Source organism: Metopolophium dirhodum, chromosome 4 (genome assembly GCF_019925205.1).
Source record: "Metopolophium dirhodum isolate CAU chromosome 4, ASM1992520v1, whole genome shotgun sequence".
Lineage (NCBI taxonomy): Eukaryota > Metazoa > Arthropoda > Insecta > Hemiptera > Aphididae > Metopolophium > Metopolophium dirhodum.
The window spans coordinates 15,613,812-15,622,290 of NC_083563.1; positions in this window are offsets into that span (position 1 = coordinate 15,613,812).

Genomic DNA, 8,479 nt, shown 5'->3' on the forward strand with positions numbered 1-8,479 from the left:
TCGTCCACCCGGTAATCCACGCACGTATGATAGACGTATCCATAAAATCGATGACAACATTATCCGATTGAACCTTTGGGTTCTTTAAGTGCATAATATGCACTACACGCAAGGTCAACTAAAACTAAATTACGTACAGCCTGATATTAAAAACGACGTTGAAACTGTTACATTGTTAAACGGAACACTGCAAGGATTTAAAATTCTACGACGTAATAGCGAATCAACGTTAAATGAGCCAACGAGTCAAACGTGAGGACTTACTGCACATTATCGGCATTTAAGATTCCGTTAATGGACGTGGCAAGGTATTAGTTTTATTTTGTACTTGTGTACGTAACATTCTTTATTTTCTCTACGAAAACACAAGTCAGGGTACACTGAGAGTGTACCAAAAGCTTTATAATCCTCGACTCATAACTTACAAGGTGCCCCGTTCTGCATAGACAGCGGGTATTGTACATGAGCGGTAAGTGAAAAGAGAGTGAAATACCAGCTAAATTACCGGTAAGACCATTAACATTTTAGAATAATAATGGAGAGTAAATGTACCTACTTACTTTCTACTTCAAAGACTCTAATATTTGTTTATTTTGTAACACACTTGTACCGTTTACTTTTTGGTTATCATGAACAATTATGTATAATTATCTACAATATATATATATATTATATAGTATATTAAAATGTACATTGATTGGCCGAAGTATTGGAAAATCATCACCTAAGCGAAAGAATTCGAGTTTGAATTGCTGTAGTACAAAGTTAATAATATAATATTCAGTATGTAAATTAATTGGAAAGTCAGTAGCTGTAAAAATAATATAACTACTAACTTACCAATTAATTTATATACCGTATAATAAGAAAAAATATGCTCTAATAAACTTTTTTTTAAAGTATATCTAATATCGATAATAAAAAAAAATGTTTATATAACTTTATATCATACTATTGTTTAATTGTGTTAAGAAATTGCAAAACGTCGTTTATTATTTGATGGGCATTTTAAGTAAGTAAAACGAAAACAGTCCCCTCCGTTCCAAAAAAAAAAAAAATGTTTAAATGATAATTTATTTTCCATTAAATGTAACAATGATTAGACGCATAAAATATCTTTTTTACTTTGAAGATTATAATATCTAAGTTTTTAAACCTAAAAAATATATTTATTTTAACATTGTTTAAAAGCGCACCGTTAATATAAGTGGCAGTATAATAATAAGTATGTCATTGTCATAATATGTCGTCGCGGTTATAGTATTATAAAATACTTGTTAGGTGCATGACATTTTTTGTGGTTTAACGATTATATATATATGAAAAATGCTTTAAACAATGCAGTCAACAAAGCAACTGGGTTAAAATTTATTATCAACCGTGGGCGGTGGAAGACTTTCTGGCGAATACAAAATATTTATGCACCCCGGTAACGCAAATATTTTAATGTATTACAATATTAAGAACGAGTACGTTACAACGGTCTTCAATCACCGCGTTTATGAATTTTTTTTTTTTTTTTTGAACATTTGCTGTACCATATCACAATGATGATAACATTATTTCTCGTATTAATTCCACCGTTTTGTCGTTTAATAATACCCACGAAACGAATCGATCAGAATAGTTTTAAATAATCCGAACATCGCACTTACGCGTTACCTATATATTGTATTCCACCGGATTATTAATTTATCATCACTCGGCTTCGTACGTTGTAATATTGTGGAGCTGTTAAAATGTTTGTATGTACTGATTTAGGTGAATAAAAACGTAACTTTGTACGGAGGCTTGAGCATATTTATTTCCATATACGCACGGTGCTTCCATGGAAAGTCTTGCAAGACCATCGTCCAGTATCCCGATATGTGGTATCTAGGTATGTATAGAGTGAGGCGTAAATAAGAATTTGTTCCGGATAGAAGAAGGGAAATATTTCTTCGACGAATTAATAAACCTTTTAGTGTAATTTGAATAAACGAAGTGTGGGAAAATATATGTTTTAAAGGGACACATTATATTAAAATACTCGAACATAATAAATATTTTGTCGATAACGATAAAAACATACAATTTTGTACGTATTAAACAATGGAATAGAGCAAACAGCTATGAATAAAAAACAAATAACAAATTAATCTAAGATAATCAACAAGTTAGAGTCTCGGAACGAAATCAAAAATGTAAATTCGTAAAATTTGCATTCTGTGTTTAGGCTGATTGTGTCCATAAGAAATATAGAGAGGGAGGATACTTTAAAGGGAGAACGGTTTCTGAAAAAATATTCAGGAACACGTAAATGTATACTGAGTAGAAGGTCCGCGGGAATCAGGATCATCTAGGTAATGAATTATTGAGTAGAGAGGCAATACAATTATAAAAACTACGAGTATAATATTATATAGATCAAGAAAAAAACAATTTGCAGCAATCCAAACAAATTCGTGGTATATAAAAAATATTATAAGTAACCTTAAATGAATGTTTAAGTTTATTCAATTTTGATTCGCACATGCTATCAGCATAACACCATTGCGCTACGAATGCGGCATTGAGATTGATATGTGTGATATGTGGCACTGGTGACATTATAATTAAGTATTTATCCTGGAAAAAGGGATATCAATATAAATATTTCTTCAACATTTTGATACCACTTTTAGTATAAATAAACGATATAATGAAAAATTGATGCTATAGAGACTAGGGGAATTTTATTAAAATTCTCATACTTACATAGTGTAAGAAAAAAAAACCAATTTGCAGAAATCCAGATACAGTTTCAGTATACTATTTAAAATGTAAATACTACTTTTAGCCAACTCTGCAGTTATTACATCTTCTACGGTTATTTAAATTTTTTGATGTATGTCTTATACATTTGCAAATCATTCAAACGTTCCTATAGAGTGTATGGACGAATAAATACAAGCTCATACAAGTCTATGTTGTAATTTAAAATTATTATTCGCGGGTATTTAAAACTTGTTAATTCAACTTACCGGCTATTGTATTAATAAAACAATATAAATATAATATAAAATATCCTAGGCTGACAAACCGTCTCCGCTTAGAGTAGTTTTTCGTATATCTAAAATGATATTGAATCATTGAATTCAACTTCAACACCATCCATTACAGTGACCCACATGTAACCTACTGTACAGAAGAAAGACACCCACTTGCCCTCTTTTTTGAAAATTTTATTCAGCATTTCAGGAGGCCTGATTCTATAATATTATAATATCATAGACTATAAAAAAAATCAAGTGAGCCGAAATGTGTAAGGTCAAACCGTCAGTAGCTACTGCACTAATACGTTGTACGGGGCTAACACTGAAATTTAAGCAGACGATAATGTTGTAATCATCTGACACACAAGTAAATTTACCATTATCGTTTATCAGATATCTGCATTCGGGGGTTATCTAGACGACTTTAATGCATATGTGCACAGTGTGGCAACACTGATTAAAATATTATATTTTATGCTGAATCGTTTTGCTAAAAATACGTATCAATTATAATAATATGCTCAACCATAAGCCATGGCTCATCGGTACGGTCGTCATCTCTGCCGTTAATTCGACAAGGGACGTCGGCGATTTGTCTTCGTCTCGCAGGGTGCTATCCAAAAATTGGTACCTGCTGCAGCATGTGATCACTTTGTCGTGTCGAGTTATACCTATAGTGCCATCTCAGTTATCTGCCAACTATATAGTCACGCGACAAACGGCCATAATATATAATATATCATCATCATTAGGGTGGTCGTATTTTATTGTCTTATAAATAAATTATTATTATTATTATGGACTTATATTATGGTTCTGACGGTTTGCCTGCTGCGAGTGTATACTGTACGTCATGATCCAATCGTATTATAATAATATTAGAGTCGTAATTAAATTATTTTTCTCATCGGTCCAAACATAATATTATTATTATGACTATACGCAACCATTGAAACAACTGTCGTATATATTATTTGGCCTATATAGTTACTTGTTATATAGGTATGTTTTTAAAATTATCGATGCCCCCCTCAGTGCCCGCTGACGTCAAGACTACGTCGCGTACGGTATCATACGACTGCGTAAGGGAGATGGGAACATTTTTGTTTTGGTGGCCACGGATCCTTTGGGATTCTCACGGACATCATCGCTAAAATTATTGATTAAATGTCTTACACGAGAGCATAAAATTGTTGGAATCTCCGCAGAGAACTATAACCACCATAAATCATAATATTATATTGCATTCGTTTTTCGGTTATTGTAATATTTATTCTCAATAACCGTTATAATTTTTTTTAACGGTACAATCTCTGCTATATTCTCTTGTGGCATTTATATAATTATATCCAACGAGTAACTACCGGGTCGATGAAAACGCAACCGACATACTTTTCCGAGCTTGCTAGAATAACTGTCTGGTGTAGTACAAATAGTACGATGAATACCGCAGTAGTGTTCGGCTCATCTAATGAAAAACATAAGTTACGTGTAATGTCTTTTCTTCTCGACCACAATATTAGCTTAGAATAATAAAATTAATGATATATTATGAAAAAAAAATTGTTAGCGTCGTTGAAATATTCATTGAATTCGGTTGTAGGTACCTATATACAATTGAATGGGTTTTTTAATTTAAAAAACGTTGCAATTTAAAGTTTATTTTATTATTTTAATGTATATAATGGCACAATGGATACCTAGTGTAAAGTGTAAATTGGATCAAAGTCCCACTAAAGAACACCAAAGATGGTTATAATATATATATTTTGGAACTTTTAGCTTTCACTTATAATCTTTGTTCTTCTTACCGAGCTGTTTAACTTCAATACATTTATTTAAATTGTTAATATTCCCAGTCTCATTTTTAAGTTGTGAAACGATTCTTGGTGGGTTGACGTTTTTGTATTGAGTTACAATACATTCAACCGTACGTTTTATCTAAAACTAAACGTCAGTAGTCTCGCGGTGTTGTATTGATCTTATATAATTTGGTAAAATGGTTAAAAGTATTATAGAGCCATTTTTATATTTTTCTGAATTATACATCGAAATCCGATTTAGTTTGAGCGGAAAAATTATTTAACTGGCAGTAAATTAGTTTTGCCATTTTGATTTCGTCTGAATTTGTTAAAAGTTCAAACGTATACTTATATTTAAATTCAGTGTCCTGTTATATGTATACAATTATTAATCATATCGTGGTTCGTTCGTTCTCATTCATCGTATAATCGTAATTTGCTATAACTATTAACTTATAAGACCAAATAGTTAGCCGTGGTGGGCTAATTTTAATATTTAATTGACTTCTAATATAAATCGTTTTGTAGTTGTAGTAATTTCACGGTTTAAATCACTGCCGCTATTTTACATTTTATAATCTGATTTTTTTCAAACAAATTTTTCTTGAATATAATAATAATAATAAAATAATTTTTGTTTACATTTTAAAAATTTAAATACGTTTTTAAAAAAAAAAAACGAGTTTGTTAGACGTTATACGCCCCCCCCCCCCCCCGTCAATTATATACCGCACTATATTATGTTATCTAAATTGCATAATTAATTTAATTTTTGTAATAGATGATTAATATAATAATATTATAGGTTATTGATACACACGATTTTAAATGATAGTTTTTTATTTTTATTGACAAACTGCATATAACTGTAGAGACATAACTATAATACCCCGGTTCAATAAATAAGGTCTTCGGCCGTTCATCAAAAGCAACAAAATTTGAGAGCAAAATATTAATTTGATTAGTTTTATGATTTTTCTGAAAATAGTAGGTACGTGTCTACTATGAAAAAATATTATACCGTTATAAAGGCATCGCAAAATGTTATATACATTTAATATTTTAAACAACTTTAATAGCTGCTATGAAAACCTTTACATTTATTTCTTTTTCGTTTTTCGATTAATTTTGAACTAAAAAATACATTATATAATAATATAATGTTTTTAGAGGTTCTTAATTCCAAAATTATAGCTTTTATACTTGTTTTATTGTTAATTTAAATAAAGTGCTGGACCGAAAAACATTTTTATATTTCATATCCTTTGATAAATTAAACGTTCGGTCACTTATAATAATATTGTGTAACACCGAGAATAATACATTTAGCTTTAAGTTTTAACCATTTTATAATTATAATTATTCACTATCAATTCATGACTATTCATGACTTATTCTTTAGTTATACATTAATATGCCTCAAATAAGTATTCAGTAATAGAAGTACAGACATACAGTGAAATATTTTATAGTTTATACGTGTAATGTAATTTGGGAATAATAATAAATTATAATTGCATGACAGACCGAAAACTACAGCTGATCTCACTCGAAAGTCGAATGTGTAATGGAGAGTTCTTTAATCCCATCGTAGACACACAATAATACACAATTTACTGTTTTATTATTATTAGTATTAGCTACGTGTGTTTAATCTCATCACCAGTCGTCCACTGTATACCATGTTTTAACTTTTAATACTATATATAGAGGATAGACACTGATATTTACAAAAATAATCAAGTTTATAGTTGTATTGTTCTTTCGACGAACGGTCAAGGAATAGTAATTGTCTACACGATGTTTTGTTTCGAACAAATCTCCGCTCAAAAAGAAAACTCATAAAACTATAATTTATACACGAAAACAAAATTTCCAGTATGAATGTCGGTCACAAAGATTGCTCGTAGACTAGAACGTAGAGTACGTAGTCTATTATATATTATAGATTCCGAGCAGAAGGATCAATAATGGTTTAAAAATTATGTTTTAAAATTTGTATCACTCTTTTTATAGCCTAAAATGGAAATGTCTCAGAACATTTCAAAATTATTATGGAGAAAAAAAGGGCGACCCACAGCAATAGAGCAGTTATCAAATGTACCTCGTTGTTGAGTAGGTCGTAAGTAATTCTAATTTATTTTATGTATATTGAATTTGAGTTGAATGTTAAATCATTGAAAACGATTCTTAGCGGTGATGGTCTGTAAGCCTATATTATATTTCCAAGGATAATATTTTATTATGTTATATTGCTTTCAGTAACACAGTGCGTTGAACTTGTTTTTAGCAAAAAATAAATCACATAATACAGGAACAATAATTAAATATTATTTCATACAATGTAATAGCTGTTATTATCTAACTAAAAAGTGAATGCCAATTATATCTAATTTGCTACAAAATAGTAAAATACCTATTGCTACCTTTTAAGTGGACCAACGAGAGGAAAATAGTAATTTTTCTACGGTTTCTATCTGTCTCGCTCTTAAATGTTTACCAAATTGTCCATTTTACCAATATGCCATAACCGACTAAAATTAGCTGAGGCAGTAAAAAGCGTTATTTTATCCAATCGTCGTGTCGTCGCCGTATCTATGTCGTGAAGTTGTGGGACGACCAAATAACTAATTCATATTATAAACACATAACGATTATGGCTATTATCGGCGATGATGGCTGATTAGCGAGTGTAAAATATAAGTAAAACGTATACTTACATATTATATGTAGTGCCCTGGCAGAGTGAAATCGACGATGTCTTCTGAAATCTCCAGCGGAATCATTACAAACATCATTCAGACGAATCGGCGAGGAAATTGGGTTTTCATTTTTTTCCGATGAATTTTTATATTTTCTCAGAGGGATCTTATTTTTGTCAGTAGTTCTGTGTTTTTTTTTATTTTAAAGAAGCCAGCGCTTGCTGACTTTGAAAATCTTAAACACTTACCCTCGTTTTTTCGTTTCGGGAAATTAAAAACGTAAAAAGTCTGTTGACTAACGAGCTTACCTATTTGTATAATCACGTACCTAATGCAGATACATATAATAGTTTTAAGCCATTATAACACGCAACATCATTGAAAGAATTAATTCCGTGTACCTACGTTTCTATTTTAATATTCCTAGGTAGAATATTTGTTGGAGAATATAGGAGCTTGCATTACATATTTTTGTATGATCTCTTGGACATAAATAGTCCTATTAAAAATCCTTGTTTTTGATTTTTTCGACTTTTTTATATTAGCTTAATTTTTTTAAGTAATTTTTTTATGTATCGTATTTCAACGTATTCGTATGACCTAGACACTAGTCCTTTAAGCTTTTAAAGTTTAGAAGAGCAGCTGATGAGTGAAGTATCACATCCTTCGGATAGGTACCACGCAAAATGTAGGTGCACTACTGACTGTTCTATATACGAACTAAACGTTAAACGCTCAACCTCACAATATTATAGGTACGAATACCGAGAAAAATTCTGATTAGCGACCAAATTACCACTATGTGTGTAACCCACACGAAATTTTATCTCGGCGGTCCGTGTTCAAAATATATTGTTGATGCATACAGTGCTCTTTCGTAATCGGACGAGGTCATATTATTGTAATAATTATTATACTCGTATTAAATAGCAGGAAGGAAAAACAAATAAACGCTGTGAAT